At 50.5% G+C, this 21,267-nt stretch overlaps 1 protein-coding gene across 1 annotated transcript in view; it reads left to right on the top strand.

Annotated features, from left to right (window-relative positions):
* The first annotated feature begins 2,098 nt into the window (after positions 1-2,098).
* The window catches only part of Vang (Strabismus domain-containing protein Vang), a 214,983-nt gene continuing 195,814 nt past the window's right edge, over positions 2,099-21,267 (top strand). The window contains exon 1 of the mRNA XM_075693698.1: positions 2,099-2,638. The gene's annotated coding sequence lies outside the window, so the exon portion shown is untranslated. The remainder of the gene's footprint in view (positions 2,639-21,267) is intronic.

The following is a 21,267-nucleotide window of genomic DNA, read 5'->3' as shown; positions in this document are numbered from 1 at the left end:
CCGAAAGGAATAGAAGATGGCTGCCGCCGATCGCTCAGACGCTGGCTACTCGCACCTGCCTGAGAGCATGGGTGTATTTGCGTAGAATAAAACTTCCTGCGTGGCCGTGTAACGTTTTCGAGCACTTTCGGCACGTTTACCCCATCATTCTGCCAACTCTTCTTTGCTGAGGGTCGGTTTTAGCGTCATTCTTGAGCTTCCGTTGCATGCCGCCGCGATTTTCGACCAGCCACCACAAGCTAAGTAAGGGAAAGCCGACCAATCGTAGACGCTGGCACCACCCTCTTCATCCTGTTATCGACTTTCAGTGCTGTGGCTCGGCCCCATCGAATCCCTCTCCACTTGAGCGTTCTCCTCGCCTCTTGTCAGCCAATTAGATATGACAAGCCGCTCAGTGTAGGTAATGTTATTCGTTTTTCAAGCAAATAAAAGTGACCTCCTATGAACGAGAAGAGCGTTTGATTGGTCTGTGCAGACAACCCTGCGGGTGACCGCCCGGTGCTTGCGTTGGCGGTTACGCAAATTTGACGTCAGGAGATTGGAATAGAAACATATTGGAATAGTTTTACGTTATAGGGCCCCAGACAGCCACTGGGTGGGGGGGGGGGGGAGGAGTGGAATGCAATTTCTGTTAGCGTTATCTAACTCATTATCAGCCACACGTAATTTTTAAAAAAAAGTGCCACTGATCGTCTTTATTGTTGATTTCATTTTAGTTTTATTTCCTTACAGGACGCTGATGTGCTTTTGGATAGACGTTTCTAGAATGTTTACATACGGCGGACCCTGTTTATTTTCGCAGTTCACGTTCACATTAATTCTTACCTATATGATTATATTTACCGATTTCTTTAGTCTGTTTAGTTCATTGCCATGCTTGTGATCACGAACTTGATGACTTACGCATACCCTCCCTCAAGTCGATCTCTATTGCTTTGTATTTATTGATATACATTATTTTGGTTACAGCTGCATCTTTCAACATTTCTTTTTGTAACGCGTCCACCGCTCATGTGAAACTCAACTTGCCGGGGCAGTTCAGGCACCTTAAATAGCCGAAACAAATAAAACTCTATCTGCCGATGAATACAAGTCTTCCGAGCATGTTGAGCACGACTACCTTCCTTGCTGTATCGCAGTGGCTCCAAAGCATCCTAGGAACATTTTGCGAGTCGCGTAGATCATTTTGCGCAACAAATGTACGTAATACGCCAGGCGACTTTTGTGCCGGAAACTCTTTGCGGCAGGCACGCATATGTAGCAAGATTTACCCGATACTTGATCTCATACTCACAAGGAGCGCTCCTTCAATTCGCTCGAGAAATGCCCGCTCATACATTGTAAAGAATAATCCCTGCGAAACTTATACCCCTGCTCGTCTAAACCATGGAGGGGCACGCCGAGTATCGCGGCTCTTTACGACCACATGCAGCGCCCGTCGCGACTCTCCCATTTCCCAAAGTCGCCGGTATCAGCGAACTCCGATATAAAACCGGCATCTGTCACGCAATTCCAACGAACCTTATTCTCGTATATCCACGTTGGGCGTAAACCGCCGCCTTCGATGACGTTATTATAATAATTTTCTTCTCAAGAGTAGCCCCTAACTTATCACCCTGTCAGCACCTTAGTCCTGAGAAATTGTCGGACAGGGCGCAGGACGGGCATAAATCAAGACCTGAGCGAACGTGCACGCCTGCCACTGTGTATGAGCACAACGCGGCAGCATTTGCTTCCGCCCCCCCCTCAACCCCCCCCCAAATAAAATAAAAGAAAGAAACGAAAGCAAAACACATACACAGCCGTGTGGACGTCGCAGTAGAGCAAATCCCTGCCATAAATCAAGCTCTTACCCATATGGACTTTTTCCGCTGCCGAAAATCACGCTCATGATGCCGCCTCCTTTCCGCCTGCAGGCCTTCTTCTCCACAGCGCACGTTGCCAGCTGGTGGGAAAGCAGACGCTCATTTCGAGAAAAACGAGAGAGCGCCAACCGAAAAAAAAAAAAAACCGGATGAGGACGACCAATGAGAAAGCACCGACATCGCTTGCGCCGCGCGCGCCCTCTTTGGTAAAGAACGCGAAGCGCAGACGCCGCCGCCGCAGACTTGCAAACAGCGCAAGCGATCGTCGAGCGTGGACCGTCCAGTTTGCATTGGCGGTTGTTGCCTGTCAAGTTTTGGCTTTGTGTTCGTGCGTCGGTGCTGTGATCCTAGCGTGTCGTCAGCGTCGATCGTGGGGTTAGAGCTCGGAGGATGCGAACAAGTGGCTGAGCGGCCGGCGAAAGTCTTGGCAGCGCGCCCGGCGACCGCCGGCGATGCGGCGGCGTCCGTCCGCGGCTTCAAAATGGTCGCTGGCGACCGGACGGCGCCGTTGTTAGGAGCGGAGCGTGCTCTGGATTTCGTCTGATCTGCGCCCGTCGCGTCTGCTCGCAAGAATTTCGTGAGCCTCTGCGGCCGCCGGCGGCAAGTGTGTGCGCGGCGACACCTCTTGGCGTGCACAGCCGTGGATTACGAGTGTGCGCGGAATAGTCGGCTTCATTTGTTGTGTGCGCGCGTCGTCTGCTTTTGGCGCATCGACTCCGAGGTCCGGCGGCGTGATATTTGAACTTCCGACTGCCAGTACCCGATGCCGGCGGGTAAGTTTGTAACGCCTTCTCTGCAGTGTTCGCGTGCTTTCAATTCCCGACGTTCGCTTCTTGAAAGAAGCGCTGTGCTTCCGTTGTCGCTAATTTACGGAGCGCTCCGCGTGCTACCGAACCTGACATTTCTAAGCGCTCAACGCGCGCAGTCTGGGGAAAAAAAAAAGAAAAAAAAAACTAGGCTGACCAATCACACTATCTTTTTATGTCCTTTTCCCTGCGTTCGTTATTGCCCGCTCCTCAAAGCGAGGATCGCACTTTGTTGTCTAACCAGTCTCGTCCTGTTGGTAGGTTGTCTGAGCAGCCACTCGTAATGGCTGACTTGCACGAGTGATACGAATGGGGGGCATTTCCACGGGGGTGGGCGTCAGCCAACGAGATTAGCAAGCGCGGCACGGACTGCAATTGGCGGGTACTTTCGGTGTAATAGCGCGCGTGCAGTTTGGCGCACGCTTCGCATCTGCCGTGCCGGACGCGAGACAGGTGCACGGGCTCTTTCTGCGCGTGATCATCGTCGGGCGAGCTGTGCCCTAGATATAGTTTTTTGTTCCTCACTGGCCGAGCCATTGAGGGCTTCCAAATTATTCTCCTCTAACGCAGGTCCGACAAAAGTTTGTCGCGTAATGCATGTTTCACGTGAGCCGATGCTTTGGGCTGCGCCTTTTCGGTGCTGGTGATTGCCGCACGTGTACCTGTGATTAGCGCGCTTGCGATTTTCGCGTTGGCGAGCGCTTGCAGCGAGAAGCCGTCGAGAAGCCGTCTTGTCGTAGGCTTAATCAGTCCAGTCCACTTCGACAAACGAAACAAAAAAGAAAATCCTTCGCAGGTGCATGCAAAGATTTTGGCAACGAATACACAAAGTGAGCGCAGCTATATCAACCAGAAAAAAATCTAAGGGTTTCTTTAGCAACTGTGCGATTATTATTTTTTTTATATATGGCGTAAACCGATGAAGTAAGAATGGTAAGGAAAACATACCTGAAATTTTACCAAGTGTTTCTCAAACTTCGAAAGCGACTTCAAGATGTTCTGCTATGTCTAGTGCTACTTGTACGCCATACCCGAGATGCACTGAAACGTTTCGTCATCTGCAGTGTACTCGTAAGTTGCACTTGCGGTCTGGTTTGCACACCTTATAGGAAATACCTTTGGATAGAATTCACGAAACTATTTGCTCGTAAGTGTTCTTTGCCATTGGCCGGTCGCCTTTGATAATAATACGTCCAGCATCAGGATTGCCCGAAATTCGCTCTTACGAAGAACTCTGGCGTAAGAGCTATTTGTGAATAGCGACCCTCATGTCTACTTCAGTCTTTGCGAATGCTTCGCTGCATATTATGCGAACACTTCGCTATACCGTAGGCATTTTCGCACGCTTCGCTATTCCTAGCTTAGTACTTATGCCCTCCACTATATCCGAAGCATGATCCCGTAGCCTGCAACGCCTCCGCACGGTTAAACGCTTTACTGTAAACGGTGACACTACTTCCTATACTGAGGTCGTTTGGAAAGTTTCACTATAAACGTGCAGTGTATTCCTTCGTTGTACGGGAGGTCTTGCGCACGCATAATAAATTATTGCGGTATCTACCCAGGACTTAAAAAAAAAGAAGCCCTTCACGCTATCCATTTCAAGCCATTCACTATATCCGAACTGCGTTATATCCGCCGCATGTTCGTGTATATGCTGCACGGGCTCCGCTCTGCTTCCTCGATGACGTCAACGTCGCCACACGTTCCTGCCGATGCACGAAAGCCCTCGTGAAACTGAACTTTTTTTTCTTTCGTATGTGCTGCTCGGGGCAGTGGCTGGCCGCTTTCGCAAATGACATGTCCAACATAATGTTAAGCCATGGCATATGCTGTTGCGAGCAATTCTGGCGTAAGAACGTTTCACTGAATAGGGGCCTCCAATATTCCTATCCCGCAAAGCAGAATAAAAAGTTGGCTTTCTTAAATGTCTTTTTTTTTTATTATTCAGATTTCATTTTTATCATGAAAAAAAGAAAAAAAAAGAAAAAAAAAACACGAGCGGGCACGCCATCCTGATGCGTCTGTCGAGCTCCCGGGGAGCCCTATGATTATTCATCCCCCATGCACACTGCATGTGCGATTTCGCTGGAAAATTCATCTTTCCAGAACGCCGAACTCTCTTACGCACGAAGAATGCGATGGTACACTTCCCGCACCAACGGCGTCGCGTGTGCGAAATGTTGCGCGAAATCGCCCCGTGTCGAAAGGGCCGAGGGCGACGCATACATCCATTCCGCAGTACTTGGCGGAATTCACAGAAAGTCTTGTTTGTATGTGCTGTTTACCACTGGCCGGTCGCCTTCGCTAGTAATAGGACCAGCGCCAGGATCGGTTGCAATTTTCTCTTACTAGCAATTCTAGCGTCAGAGCTTTTTGTACGGGCGCTGGCTTTCTTTCCCGCCGGAGCCTTGCAAGCGTTCAAGTCCTAGTTTCTCTTTCTCTCTCTCTCCGCCATGCCATATTACCGTACGGATAAGTGCCTGACCGTGCATGGTATATTTCTTTTTTATCGTCTGGCAAGACAAAGCATGTACGAGGCCAATCAAAACCTGTCCTTGCGAGAATTCAGCTCGTTCGCCGTATAGGTGATCAACCACTTTCGAAACGAACCGTTTTTAGGGTGACTACCGCACCAGCCGTCGCAGTACAGGGTGCTGCGGTATGCATTGTTGCACTTCTTAGTTAAGGACGATATACACAAGTATATCGACGGCTGTTTCTTTGCTTAGAGGCATGTATGTTAGAGCACGCAAAACGTTTGCTTGCCGCTTGCGTACACAGACTGCTTGGGTACAAGACCGAGCTTGCGTTCCGTATTCTGAAAGTCTCGTCTTTTCTGTCTGCCTCTCCGTAGACAAGGGAGGCAAACAAGATTTTCTGTCTCCGCTAACGCCCCTGCTTTTTCTCCTTTCATCTCTCTCACGCATAGGAACTGTTTATGTGACGAAACCAGATACTAACGTGAAGAGTTTTCTTGTTTTGCTTTCTTTTTTGTCTGTGCGGGTGGAAGCCCTAATTACATTAATGGCATGTCAAGGGCTTATATCATTCGCATATTGTGCAAGAGCATGAAGACGCAGGGGAAGGCAGTCTCACCCACCAACCATGAGCAACGGCACTCGCAGGTTTTCGACTCTCGACGGTCAGTTTCCGTGGGCCCGCGGGCTTATTGTACTTGGCGAGATTGGCCAGTTCGAACGAACTTTAGTTCATTACCTGCTTTTTGCCTGTTAACGGAAGTAGGTAGTTGTTTTATTGGATATTTGTTTTCTTTTTGTTCTTTATCCGCCCTTGTCCTTGCAATATGGGTGATGGGTCCACCCCGTATACCTCGCGAGTTCAGTTCCGAGTTCTCAGATTGCTTTTCTTTCCTTTCTTTTTTCTTTGCATAACAAGACGGGGTCGGTCGAACCCTTTGTACTTGTGCGAGATCAGTGCACATGTTCTTCGAGCGTTCTCAGAATAGCTAAATCTAGTGCGTGACGTAGGTATGCGCAGAGTGTACTTTACTGCAGTCCCTCCTTTTCGCGCAAGTCATCGGACAGAGCAGACGATACACCGTTAGCCCCAAACGCCGAAGCGCCCCACCGCCCACAGCCTTCGTGCTCGGGAATTACGCCGGACACTAACTTGAAACACGACGGAACCGAGTTGCACAAGCTGGAACGAGGCGAGCGTCTCCTCGCGGACGACGAATATTGCACGAAACTATGGTCGGTGTACGCTACGCCGATTGAATCGCAACCGCTGTTCGAACCTGTGACCTTGTGTCTGAGCCCTATTGTGCCACAGCCCTTTGATCCATCACGGAGGGAAGTGCCAATTATGTGACCACGTGCGCTGATGCCGTCACTGTGCACGTTTGGGAAGTGGTGCCAGCTGAAGAGGCTCTGTAGCAACACAGAAGGTGCCTTTCTTGTTTCCAATTTTTAAAAACAAGCTTTCTTTACTTACATCCCTCTCCCGACATGTTCCAAATGCGTTGCTATCCCGACATGTTTTATGATGAGGCTCTAGAGTGATATGCACAGGGGGAATTAACGACAACCTTATGACATAGTCTTATATAAAAATTAAGTTGTGGCGTTTTAAGTACCAAAACCACGATCTGATTATGAGGCACGCCGTCATAGGGAACTCCGGAAAATTTGGACCACTTGGGGTTCGTTAACGTGCACCTAAATCTACCTGAAGTACACGGGTGTTTTCGCGCTGCCGAGATTCGATTCCCCGACCTCGTGCTTAGCTGCCCTACGCTATAGTCAGTAAGCAACCACGGCGGGTTAGTTTTGGGTAGGCATTGCGGCATCTTATGTAGTCCAGTTTGCGTTCTTCAAGTTCTTTCTTGCCTATACATATAAACCACAGTCGGTATCGGTCGAAAGCGTGAAGCCGTAATTTTATAGACACGCTACTTTCTTTAAAATCAAATCCTGGCCGTCCGGCCGACCGGGCCGGTGGGCTAGACCTGCCGGTCCCGACGTGGGACTAGCCGGGTGCGCGACGAGTTCGCGTACTCGCCGGACCTACAATAAAGTTTATTCACTCACTCACTCATTATAGACACGCTACTTGAACTCCGTGGACAACCTATGGGATTTTCCGTCGCAGAGCAAACCGTGTGCAGTGGGAAAAGTCCCTGCAAAGGGCTCCGGGGTAACTTTCACCACCTCGGGTCCTTTATCGTGACACGTATAATTCGTGCATGAAGCGAAAAAATTAACTTTTGGAAAGCAGAGAGCAACGTCGACGTCATACACTGCATACTGACTAATCAGACTCTAAGTAACCACGCCACGCAAGTGACGCATTTTTCCATTTTGCCTAAAGATTCTTCTTTGAGAGAGAGAGAGAGAGAGGGAGAGAGATAGAGAGCTGCAGTACTGCATAAAGGGAATAAACGGGAAAAACAGTATGATCACTAGAAATTGGATGCAAAATACATTGCACTACTTTATAGAAAACACGATAGATACCTAGTCTCACAATAACACTCGCTATATATATATATATATATATATATATATATATATATATATATATATATATATATATATATATATATATATATATATATATATGAGAACTATTGTCGAGGAAGCTTGATATAACCAATGAGGTTTTAAAGACCCCTTGGATATAACTTACATCGAAGTAACTCATTTTAAATAATCTTTTTCTCCTATCCAGGTCCGTGGTGTCACGAGGGCGCAGATACCTAACGATTTTGTCCCAATTCCTTTTGCGCTTCGTCAGTCGTTCGAGCAGCTATGTTATCGCCGGGATCGGCTGGTCGTGAGGGGATGGATTATAAAAGTAAAGCCCCAGAATTTAAGCCAAAGGAATCGCCTTATTGTAGTCAATGGCGTCTCGGAGTTGGCGCAACCGTACACGCAACTGGAAGCTGGCGTGGTCGGCAAACTTGGCGCGTCAGCCGGTGGCCGACCGAGGACGCATCGTGGTGTCGGAGTGGTTCTACACCAGTCCGCGGCAGCAGCGCAGCGGCGGCGGCTGTGTTACTGGCTATGGCGGGCCTTTATTCTCCCAGCCCGCAGTTCCGTGGTCGAACGACTGGCAGCAGCTCGCCGCCGGCTGCGAGGGAACTGGGTTATCGTTAGGCCGGGAACAGCGCGCGGCGCGCCATACCGTTGCTCATATGCGCGTCGTGCACGTCGAAAAGTCGGCTGCCGCCTCGAGATGGGGGGCACGGCGCAGCCGCAACGAGACTGATGGCGGCGGTGGTGGCGATCAGCTGCTGCCGCTGTTGGTCAGCCAGCGGTGGCAGCCGTTCCTAATCGTCCGAGTCTCTCTCTCTCTCTCTCTCTCTCTCTCTCTCGGTGTTGCCGCTCCTTCCGCGGCGTATGCTTGTGCGCCAAGGTGCGACCACTCTCTCTCTCTCTCTAGCCGGAGCGCGTCGTTACCTGGCGCGACTTGATCGATGGCGCCCGGGGCCTTGTTCGGCGCTCCCGTGTGTCGGCTGTAGCGGCGCCGTCTTTTGTTTTCCCTCGCCGCACCGCGTGCGTGCACACTGCCTTCGTGCTCACGCGGTGACCTTAGTCCGAACCCCCCCGCGCCACTGCCTTGGTTGCGCGCGGCGTATTAAAATCGGCCTGCCCGAGCGGTGCGTAGGTTAAGGACGGCGGGAAGTTGTTTTTCGCCTTATTATGTAATAATGCCACCCCGTTGCAGTCGTGGTTTGTTTGACCCAGGTGGTCAGACAGAGTAATCCGCAGTTCCCCACCACGGCCTGCCTCGTATGCAGATCGTGGTTTGTGGCACGTAATACCCCCGAATTGGTGAAAAGGAACTAACAAAAAAAGGTGTGGGTGTTCTCTACCGCTAAATACACGAATCTCATCAAGCACCATTACCGCGCCCACAATCTCGCCGCATGCTGAGTGAAGACGTCAGCCCCGTCCGTGGACGTCTCAATCGACGCGCCTGCGAATATAGAGCTGCGAGGGTTTCGCGATGAGTCGTTGGCCGCCCGCGTTATATACAATGGGCCATTTTCGCGTCGACGGCCACTGGTCAGCGGTCATGTGGGTCACACGAGTGGCGGCCGCCAGGACGCGATGCGTGCGCGCCCACTCTTGCGGTGTCGTTACTGTCGAGTGTACATGGCGAGTGTGTGTGTGTGTGTACGAGTCGTGCGGCGCCTGCCCTAAAAGGCCGCTCGAATGCGTGCTGCACTCGTCGTCATTTTGTTATTTATTGCATCCTCGGTGGGAGGGGGGGGGGGAGTGGAAGGGAACGCTTGTTATACCTAGGAGCGGATAGACTGGCGAGCGCGCGCTGACTGATTGGCCCCGCAAAAAAAAAAAAAGAAAGAAACAAAAGGAACGCTGAAACATCGTCGTAATTATAACGGATTCGCCGCGCGTGTACGGCGACGCATTGTGTCGTGCCATAATGGGACTGCGGCATTAAAGCCTGCGGCATGTCCTGCAGATGCCCTCATCTGTTCAGGATTTACTGCGTTTTGCAGTCACCGACCAGCTTTCGTTGAATATTTTTGCACGATGGCAGGGCGGGGTGGGGTGAGGGGGGGGGGGGGTGTTGAGTGATTGGTTGCCGCAGAAAACGATGCTACAGCAAGACAGACTGTCGTAAATTATGGCTTTCCCAGACGTCAGCGCCGCATATATTGAAGGGTTGACGGAAGGAATTATCAGAACTTGTGTTTCAGAACGAGCGGCTTATATTTTTTTTATTCGAGACGGAATTAGCGCAGCAGAAAGGCAGGAAAGAGGACGACGGACGGACTAGCCCCATAGTTCCATCTGCGGTTTAGTCTGTGTTGCCCCAGAGGGCACCGTGGGGATATATAGTGTCTACATACCCTAAGTGCAAGTTTTCGTCCTTTACCCTGCACCACGGGAATGACAGTCAGAGTGTGTATTTGCCTCAATTTGTCCTTCTCGGTTCATACCGCTTTTGTTGGTTTACCGATTGCTCATTTTCAACATGAGCGCAACCTTTCGCAAGGACTACTCGTGTAATCTGTGTTAAAAATAACTTCAACAAAAAAAAAAAAATCCGACGATTCCTGTAGGTACGGACGGACAGGCTCAGTCACGCGAATGCTGAAGTAACTGTCGGAAACGCGTAAACAAACGTACCGATTGCAGGCATATTTTTTCAAGCGCTCCAAGGGCAACAAAAAAAAATTGATAAGATAATGTATTTAAGGCATCCAGGGAAACGAAGTGCTCGCGTTAATCACAATGTTAATTGATTATTATTATTGTTTCTTTTTTCACGCTGTGGAATGCATTGCCCGAGCATGTTTTCATATCTAATTGTGCGAGGATATTTGAGAGTGAAGTCCAGTCACTCTTTGATGTGTAATTCTTTCGTACTTCGCTTATTGCACGTTAACGCATTCGCGCAAATTGGCGAAACTGCGCAATTTCTTTTTATAAAACCGGCGTGTATAAGGGATGATAATTCCTTCTTTAATTGTTTCCATATTTAGCGTTCTGCAAATATCCGTGATAACTGGGTTGATCCTGTGTGTGTTGGATTACTTATGCTTTGATTAGTACTACTGGTTTATTAACATGGGTACAATGTTGTAATGCATGCTCATGTGCAACCTCACCTGCTTGCTGTACTTGACCGCAGTATGTTATAAATAATAATAAAAAATCAACAAGAAGTTATATTACACAGCCTTACCTTCCTAGCAGTGATGCGTTACGCAGTTACTTCTTGTTATTTTATTTTTGTCGGCCGTGGCTGAACTGCGTGGCACGTTTCTAAGCTATGTACAGCGAATACAAGTAATGTTCGTGTATTTTAACTTCTTTTAGTCCTGTGTTTGCAAGATTATGCGGAACCTTGATGTCTCTGTCCACCTACAGTGCATGTTTCTTTTCACTTTTTTACCATCCCAGTAACAACCCTCGTAGAGGGATGCCAGTAATGAAAAAAATAAATAAATATGCGCGGAGACTAATTGTCTTGGTGTGTTTAGAGAACTATGAGTGCTTGAGAATTTAAAATCATAAAGTGTAATGAATGATGCTGCAAGAACGTTTTAATCTAGAGCCATTTTACCCTAATATTATGTGAAAATGGAAAGCTGGTACTGAAGTCAAGCGGCGTAACAGTGAGTGTTCGCTTTCTTAAGTAGATTCGGATAGTGTTAAACATCCAACAAAGCTTTCTGCCTGGCTATGGGAGGGATGTCGAAGGGACGGCGGGAAATTGTGGCTCGACCGTTTTTGGGGAATTCGGACGCTTCGAGCAAAATGATTTTGGCTGTAGAGCCTAGCTGCCAAAGTCTCCCAAATTTTCCGTAAAATTTACGAATTCGGGCTCGTTCTACGGTTTTGCGAATCTTGCGTCAAGTCGTGCGAAAAGCAAATTCTATTTCCGACAAATTTTCGCTGTCGGTATGCAACCCTACCATAGGATATATTTTAATGGTAGAACGACGCCACATGGGTATGAATAAGCTGTCTCCGACCTTAAGCTGGGAAAATGCGTAACATCACGAGAGAGAGAGAGAGAGAGAGAGAGAGAGAGAGAGAGAGCAAGGACAGGAAAGGTCAACCAGAAGAGCACCCGGTTTGCTACCATGCACTGGGGGCGGGGGAGAAAGGAATAGTAAGAAGAACAAAGGGAGAGAGTAAGCACTGAGTGCGTGTGGGATGAACACTATACACAGGGACACTATCAACAATCTCTTAAACGGATGCAAATTCGCTGAAAAAGTATACGTTGGGATCTGTTACTTGTCAGTCATGGCTGTTCCAAGTCTGTGCCTGCTTGGCGTGCGGGTCTCGGGGCAAATCATTGTTAATAAAGTGCGCATGCATCCCGAAGGCGCGTTCTCAAAGTGAGCTTTAGAAAACAAATGAGTGCTATTCCCCGCTACTCCGTCGGTGTCATCTGTTTCGGGTTTCTTACAAATCTTAAAGTTCGCAGGCTGTCTGGTATATGGTCGAGGGTCGGCTGCCCTTGACGACGCAGAATTGACCTCGCCGTGCGTGCTTTCTGGAAATGCGGCATACAAGAGGACCACGCAGGACGAGGCTCGTCATTCGAAATGAAAATAAGATTGCAAGACCCGCGTGTACTGTCCATAGAGCCGTTGTATATCTCCCGAAGCATATAGCGCCGTGTTTGTGTGTGGTGAAACCTCGAACTTCGAGAAATGGCTTCCGTAAACTTGATGCTCATATATATATATATATATATATATATATATATATTACTCTAGATAGGCATGTCCGCGGCAAGAACCGTTAGTATTTGGTTCGATATATTAACGGCCCTTTCTAGGTATAATAACCGCAGAGGATGGACGACACGGCTTTCGTTTCGTAGGTGCACGGCATATATTTAGAGTGGAAAAAACTTTTATAGCAAAATCAGATATGTCAGCCGTATTTAGTATCGTCTGACCTGCTGTCATATACACAAGCGGGAGTAGGAAAGGACCCAAGAAGAGTGCTGAAAAATAAGGACCGGGAAAGGGGGGTCCGTACACGCAATTTAATAACATAGTCGTCTCCCTAAAGCTTCGAGTCTAGTCCAATCGTCTGCAAATAGCACTCGTAGCTGTTTCTGGCTGCGGCGCGGTCGCGACCAGGACCCATAAATTCTGCATTAATGGCTTGGTAGCCATGGCGTTGGGCTGCGGAGTGAGCGCAGATTGGCCTAGGCCTACAGCACGGGCTCGCTGCTTCAATGTCCGGCCGCTTCGTTCGGATTCAGACTGTGTCAAAAAGGCAAAGAAAACAGCCGATGTAGCTAGTTCCGGGCACATGTTAACAACAGCGGCATAAAATCGCAATCTGCCGCGTCACATCGCATTTCTATAGCGTAAAACGCGCTACGAAGGCGCATCGCATTGATGAGACAGTCGTCTCACGCGGCGCACGTTAACGCTGGCGCATCGCCTTTTTGAGGGAGAGATGAGGGGGGGGGGGGGGGGCGCTGCCGCTGTTCGCTAGCTCTCTCCTCCATTCACAGGCGGAATGCAGATCGCCGGCAGGAGGGTCCGGCTTGTTTCGTCGGACGCGGAGGAATGCTGAACGTGTAAACGCCGTCGCGTCGCATAATTAGCGCGGTACGCTAGAGAACGCGACACGCTATATACTGTCGCATTCACGTGTACGCGGCTAAAGAAGCGGAGGTTGGTCAAGCTTCTCCTGCGCCGTCGCAACGTCCTCCAAAACCTCCTTGTGCCACCAGCACGTGAAATCAATCAATCAATCAATCAATCAATCAATCAATCAATCAATCAATCAATCAATCAATCAATCAATCGAATACTAGAGAGCACTTCTGCAATGCGCGGCCGCGGATGCAACCATGGCAGCATTCGTGCCATCAGCACGCCGATGGCGGTCGCAGCAAGCAGGGGCCAGGATCGAGTCCGAGCGAGAGCCCCTCGGCGGATCACGCGGACTCGCGTGTGCGAACAAGCCGCCGATCGCGGCCTCGTGCGCGTCCTTCTCTTCTGCTCCCGACGCCCGTGCGTGCCCGGCGAGCGTTCTACATACAACGGGGAGTGGAGGAGTCTTGACGGCCGAAACCCGCTCCTCGGCCGGAGAAATAAAGCTCGCGCTATAAAAGGAAAACCGAGAGGTCCCGCACAGCGCGCGTAGCGGTCCGCCCCAGGCTCGCGCGGCTTCCCCCCTGCTCGAAAAAGGATGGCTGTGGACCTTCGCGCTGCGCACAAAGGGGGTCTGGGGCGAACGAGAGGCGGAAAACAAGCGCGGACCACGCGTTGCGGCAGCTGCTGTTTGTGTGGCCCGTAGCGAGCGAGCGCTGCTGCTGCCTCGCTGGCTCACGCGCGGGCATGCCGTCCCGTAGCGTGGCACGTTGTTGTTGTTGCAAGGATCTGCGGGGTCGAACTCTGGACGTCGTCGTCGTCGTGGCCTGCTTACTGCGGCCTGTTTATGGCGTCGAGCCGCTCCCTCCCCCCCCCCCCCTTTCCCGCATGCATGTGCTTCCTCCACTTCTCATTGCGGTGCTTCTTCCTTAGCAGTGAACCGCTACAGCAGCGCGCGCGTGCTTCATTGCCGTCCCGTGTGCAACGCGTGCTGCGCTTTGTTCGGCGCACGAATACGTGGCGCCTGTTCCGAGACAACACGTGGCTCCTACGTGTACGGGCCCTTCTCTCTTTCTGGCCTTCGAGGAACGCTGAATCAATTTAGCCTGTAAAACGCGTTCATTCGAAACTGAATATTAATTAACTGGCCTGAAAGTGATCGGTTATACCAGTGGTGAAAATGGTTAGCGGTCCCTCCCCCCAACGTCTGTCTCTTTAATTATTTACTTCTATATAATTTCGCGCCGAAGCTTCAGTACCCAGAGATCAGTGTGTGGCGCCATTAATTTCCAAATAGTTTCTCTTATTTCGGCGGCGTTCCGGCTTTAGCACATTCTCGAGACTTGCTACGTTTCTGCCATTCGGAAGTCCTTCTTTGCGGACAGACGACTGAAGCTCGTGCTGTCAAAATCCACGGCGTCACAGACGGCTCGGGTGGGAGCACTATAACAGGGTGACTCCGCAAGTCCGTTTTGGCATATTTTCTGGCTTACCCAACCTTCCATTGCGGTAAGAGTGGTCTTCTCGCTATCTCTACCTATCCAACATGCAGGCGTATAGAGGCCCCCACCTCGGTGGGGGAACTGCGGCACAGACACGCTGCACATACTCGGGCATTGTGGAACACCGCCCTCATTCCTTCCTACGGGCATCTAACCTCACCCCAACCGCCAAGTGACCGACGTTAGCTACAAACCACCGAATATCAAGAAGGACTGGCCGCTTACATCGACGCCTCCTTCGCGCATGCAACCAGCAGGTCCCTGGACTGATGGACCCACCAAGATACGAGCTTTCTTTCTTTTATTCGATAAAGTTTAGTCTATTTCCCTTCTAGATATTGCAGAGCCGTAATTCACTAATGCGCGTTATCTAAACATGTATCTCTGTGTGGTCTCTTCAAGCAATACATCTCCGGGAGTTATGAATTACGAGCACTGAATGCAAGAAAGCTTGCAGCGGACGTGCTCTGAATATGCATGGGCGGGAGGCGTTGCCGGACAAGTCCGATGACGGACGGCGCTCTGTACATGCTACGTGCATTGCGCGTCGAACTAGGTCTACCGGCGAGAGCCACGCGTCTGACAGCGCACATGCTCTTGCTGAGTTCTAGCCCCATGGTACTTCAATTTCGGCAGCAGATCTACCGACTTAGTGACGAGGACAGAAGTTGCTCGTAAGGGTTCGATGCCCCCGTGTCTTTTGCAGGCTGCACTGTGCTTGCCGTCGCAAATTGTCGGCCGGCTCGTTCCGCACAGCGTTGGTGAAAATAACGAGTTGGAGAAGTCGCGGGGGTGGTTGATTGTGCGAGACCTACGGAGACACCGTAGGTGCGAGACCTGCTCGCGTCCGCTCTGCTCTGTCCGGCGAAGCTGACGGGCGTCGCTGAATCTTTCTCCGTCGGCGCGAACAGAGGCGACGCGTCGCGTTTTCTGTCTGGGCGCTCGGAGTCGTCGACCGGACCTTCGCGCAATTTGTGCGCCGGCTCAACGCCCGTCGCGTTGACCTCTCCACCCCGTCCCCGCGCGAGGTGGCCACGATGTGTGCGTTTGTTTGCTTCATCTCGCGCCCGACTCCGTCGTCGTCACGACTCCGCCGCTCTTCCGTCACGCTGCGACGGCGTGTGTTTGTGTCTCCGTCGTGAGAGGGGTTCGCACGTCCCCGGAGAGTCCGTGCGGACTGTTTGGACAGAAAACCGGGCAATAGAGGGAGAGAAAGGGGTAAACGACCGCGGCAAAGGAGGCGACCGCGCGCGCCTGCGGCTAAAGTAAGCAGCCAGGCGGACCGACCGCACCGTAATCGGCCCGTCGTCTTCGTCTCGTTTTCCCTGGGCCTTAACGTTTCCCGCTGAGTCTCCGTGTCCACCTCCTTCCATTCTTGCGGGCCTCGCTGTGTGTGTTTTGCCGCCTTTCGTGGAAGGCACGGCGCCGGGGCCAAAGGTCTCGTTCACTTCCCCCCTCCCGCGCCCCCCCCCCCGCCGTCTTCACCAGCGGGTCTTCCCCTTACGGTTTCGCTTTGTTTGTTTGCTCACTCGCTGGCCTGCATGCGCGTCCTTTCCCTCCACCAGCCTCGCTCCTTCTGGATATATCTCACCGTGCGAGCCACGTCTCGGGCTCTACTCGCTCGCTTCCTTCCTCACCTGCCGGTGGTCGTGTGCTCTACGGGGCACGCGCAGTCGTCGGAGAAACCGGAAGAGAAAACAGGGAAAAGAGAGAAAAGAAAACGAGCGGTCGTCCCCCAAGTTTTGATTGATGACCGACCAATGGTGCTGTACCTGGGCATTTCTTTTTTTCTCTCTCTCTCGGCTATCGCTGTCCTTTTGCAGTGCCGTTCCTTTCTCGAGCCTTCCTGTATAGTTAGACCTCCGCAGCGGGCGTGTGCTAGGAACGTCAGGGTCATGACCTTCGGATCGGAGCAGCCGGAGTAAGAGAGGGAAAAGAGAAAAAGAAATGAAGAGAAGAAGAAAAAAGAGGGAGAATTGGAATGTTACGATAGGCTTGGAGCGTGCGCGCTAGGCTATAATGCAGTGACGGCCACCCGTTGTCAGGGCATGCGGCGCGCAGAAGCTGGTCTGTTGCCAGATGTATGCCGAGATTTCGCTCGCTTTCGCGGCCATTTCTTCTCACGGCGCTCTGGCAGCGGGTGATTGGCAGCTCTCTCTCTCCTCTGTTTCTTTCTTCGCGGCTACCGAGTCAATGTCCAGGTCTTGCGCTTACTATTTGTTTATCTCACGGCATGTGTTCGGTTCTGGCTTCTGTTGCGTGCGTAGCTGCGGCTGTGTCGCTTCTGCAAGGGTTCCAGCCAGTGAGGATCCCAGCGACAAGTATCAGGCGGTGGAGTAGGCTGTGCTTTTTCTTTTCTGTTTTTAATCGTTGGATTAGTTATAGTTAAAAAAACAAACGACCAAATAATAACACACGCAATGCTCTACAATAAAGCGACACTAAGGAAGAACGTTATGTTAATGTTCTATGAATAAATCACGCTTGTATAGTAGCAGAGCGACAAGAAAATTATTAAATTCTGCCGCTTGACGTACCAAGACCGCGGTCTCGTTATGAGGCACGCCGTAGTGTGGGGCCCCGGATTAATTTTTTTTTAACTACCTCGGGTTTCTCTGGTTAGCGTAAACCTCTGGCGCACGGTACCCAAGGCACGTTTTGGCGTACCGCGGAGAGCAACCGCCGCGGTCGGGACCGAACCCGTGACCTCAAGCTCACGGTGAGAACAAGCGACGAAGAACGACAGGGACAGAAACGCAGAGGAACGGGACGGACGTTTTGTCACTGCGCGTTGCTGTCACGTTGCTGTCTGGCGCCGCGCCTGTTCTCTTCCGATATTATATGACTGACCGATATTAGCTCAAACTAGTGCGGAAGCTCGGTAAGGCTGGGAAAAGACGCAAAGGCCGTCGACGTGTAGGGGGTGACGCTGCCCCGAGGTTTGCACCAGGTGGCAGTTTGGGCCAGTTGGTACTGGAACTACTAGAACTCTCGTTTGTACCCGTGTCCCCCGTATGCCTCCCAGCCGCTCCCCTGTACTGGTTAGTGCTGCACGTTGCACTCTGAATAGGCGTTAGACCTTCGTTCTGGCCCACTCCTGGGATGCCTTTGTAGAGGGCGTGGTAAAGTAACTCCGTCAATACGATGTATATTGAGAAAACAAGCGGTACAAGTATGTAATGATAATAATGAGAACGACAACAGGTTTCTTTGGCGTTATATGAATGCATGGTTGCCACGGTGCTGAGGTGGAAAAGTGACGACACCAAGTGCTACTTGAATGCAGGCTGACAAGAACTTATCAGGATATTGACGAGAGGACAGCATTCTAGCGGACGGATTTCGGCGCCACAATACGAGTTGTACTGGTACACGGACTGCGCGCTAGAACTTTACGAAATTACAAGTTTGAAACGCGATCACAACGAAAGACAACGACGCTGGAGCCATTGCTGATGATGATAGTTTTTTTCCCACACGCGGTCACGATACTGGCTAATTAAGAGTGTGCGTATATATATATATATATATATATATAATGATATCTGTTAATACAATCGCAGCAGGTCTCCGTTTTTGAGGCTCGGGACTAAAATTCCAAACAACAACACAATACTAATAATCTTAATAATAATGGCAGCCGCTCATGCGCACAAAATACGCGGCGGCTTTTCTTTCGCGTCTCGCGCTATTTCCACAGGCCGACAAAGGAGCGTGCCGAGAACAGAAAGAGAGAGAGAAAGGTAGAGCTTGCATGCGTATAACCCCAGCGGCGACGTCGTTGCCCGATTCATTATTCTATCGCCGCTTCCCTGTTGGCGATTCAGGCGAGGGAAAGTCGTCGGCAGTCGTAAGTTCAGCCAATTATCCGTGCATAGAGAAAGAGAGGATGGTTCGATTATTTTCTATCAGAAGGGCCGCTCTATTCGTAAAAAGAGTATTCCTTTATAAATGAGGCGGGGGGGGGGGGGGTCTCTCTGTCTCCCCTTTTCTTTTTTCTTTTTAGGTGTGCACGTCCAGCTTTGAAGGGTGGACGCGCTGCCGACGGCACGGTTCGAATTATATATATATATATATATATATATATATATATATATATATATATATATATATATATATATATATATATATATATATACACAAGCCGGAAGTTGAACACGGCTGTATGAGGGGTCGGTCATGGACGTTGATTGATGTTGTCGTACTCGTTCTGACAACATAATAGAGCATACCCAGAACAGCGGTGGAATATCCAACATCACGGCTTGGGCACACGGAAAGACGCATGCCTTAATTAGCGGCATTGACATTGCCCGATAGACGTCAGAAACTAGGGATTCACTAAAATTTTTAATCTCACGAGCTAACTCAGTACTAACGCACCTTGCTCGGCTACTCCATTAACGACACCTTTCTTGAATTAGTTATAAACACCTGAGTTTAAACATTACTAATGGCTTCGCACGGAATAAGCACTTCGAGTGCATAACAGCCAAAGCTAATCACATGCTTGATTGCTTAGATCTCTATGTTTCTCTTGCACCAGCTTCTATTAAAAAGCAATTGTATCTCACATACACACGACCCAGCCTGAAATATGCCTCTTAGATCTGAGATCCTGGTCGCGATACATTAACAAACTCACTTGAAAGTGCAAAGAACCATTCGGCCCGTTTCATTCTATTGAAGTATGACCGCATCGCCAGCGTAGCAACACGAAACTTCACCTTAGTGTGCGATCTCTCGCAGGAAACTACCTCGTCCTTGCCTCTTGCACAACATCTACTACCGTAACATTACATGCATCTCTTCTGCTCCTCATGCTTCTTCTCGAACTGATCATCAGCATAAAGTAGGCGTTGCCTGATATAGAACGGTGACATAAGGTAATTGGTTCCTGCCAAAAACATGCCCAGATTGGAATAACCTGCTTGGAGCTTTTGTCAACATCACCACTTCTCATCGTTTTCGCACCGCTGTTACTGATGCCTATCTAACACATACCTTACGTCAAATCCTCTCTCCCACGTGTTATTTATTTGTTGCATATTACTGTGTGCGTGTTCCGCAGCGCTATGATTTACTAAAGTGTCACTGTTTTACATCGTTATCATCGCCTTTGTTCCGTGGTGTCCTTTATCACGCGCATTTTGCAAGCTCTCTCGAAGCTTCCTCCTGCACCAGCGTAGGACGGCTCTGCCGCCGTCGCCGGTCGTGTGTCCCCCTTCCGGAACTCCCTGTACGCCGCTTAACCCTCCCCATCGTTCTTTCTTCTTCCGGGCGGCTGTTTTTCCGCGGATTAGTGCCGCCGGGGAGTCGGCTTTCGTCAAAGCTGAACCGGGGGTTGTCAGAGCTGTCGCGGCAAGGCGCCGCCGTCGCCTGCCGCCTCGTTTGTCTCCCGTCGTCTCGCGGATCCGTCAGCGCTAGGGAACGCCTCGCGAAACGTTCGAGGACCCCGCCGCTGCCACAAGAGGGAGCCCCTTCCCCCTCCTCTCGCCCCCCCCCCCCCGAAACTCATTCTTCCCGGAAAGAAAGAGAATACGATGGCCCGCGGCGAAACCTTTCAAGACGATGGCTTTGTTGCGGCGGTCCCTTTAATGTGGCCTGGCTGCCGCCGAGGAGGAAATGAAGCTCGAGAAACGTATGGGAGATGAAAAGAAAGTCACCGTTCTTCCGCTTGCGTGAAGAGGGGGCAGGTGTTTGCCGAGGGTGTTTGCGCTATATTGGAAGTGTTACTGCGTGAGGCTTGATAGGCTAGTGTGTGTAACGGGCCTGCTGCCGCTTTTTGTCACTCAAGCCCTGCGACGGAGGTTTCTCTCTTTCCCTCTCTTGACATTCACAGTTTTCTGTTGAGCGACGTGCGAGCCTCAGGGACACTACGACAATTGATTGGATTGCTTCTTGCGGCTTCTCTATTCTTCGTTGCTGTCGTGTGTGTGCGTGTGTGCGTGTGCGTGTGTGCGTGCGTGCGTGTGTGTGTGTGTGTGTGTGTGTGTGTGTGTGTGTGTGTGTGTGTGTGTGTGTGTGTGTGTGTGTGTGTGTGTGTGTGTGTGTGTGCGTGTGTGTGCTGGATACTTTATTATCAACTAACGGTTTATATGCCTGACAGCAAGGGCCGGTACCTGCCATTTTGTCCCCTTTTCAATTTAGAGCATTTCGATGTGGAGAAGAAAAGAAAAAAAGCTGAGAACAGCGCGCAGTTCAGAATAACGCAAGAGCTGCTGCGGTGTTTCTGAAAACCTGTTGTTTCGGAAAACAACTTTGCAGACAGTCTGTCATTCCACGGTTTTAGTTGCAGTGCCTAACGTTGGTGGCACATACCCACTCTGTGGGAACGGTTTTATAGTTGTCCGGTACATTCCGCTGGAATGTGGCCTTCTCATCTTTTCCAACCTGACTGCACCCGTCCCAGGACGCAGCTACATAGCAGCTGTCCGGAATGTGCCGTCGCCACTGGAACTGGGCACTTGGGACACGTCCTATGGGCGTCGACCTGTTGTCGTCCGAGTAATGTCAGGGTC

Source organism: Dermacentor variabilis, chromosome 5 (assembly GCF_050947875.1).
Source record: "Dermacentor variabilis isolate Ectoservices chromosome 5, ASM5094787v1, whole genome shotgun sequence".
In the NCBI taxonomy this organism is placed as follows: domain Eukaryota; kingdom Metazoa; phylum Arthropoda; class Arachnida; order Ixodida; family Ixodidae; genus Dermacentor; species Dermacentor variabilis.
This window is presented reverse-complemented; position numbering and strand designations above follow the sequence as displayed.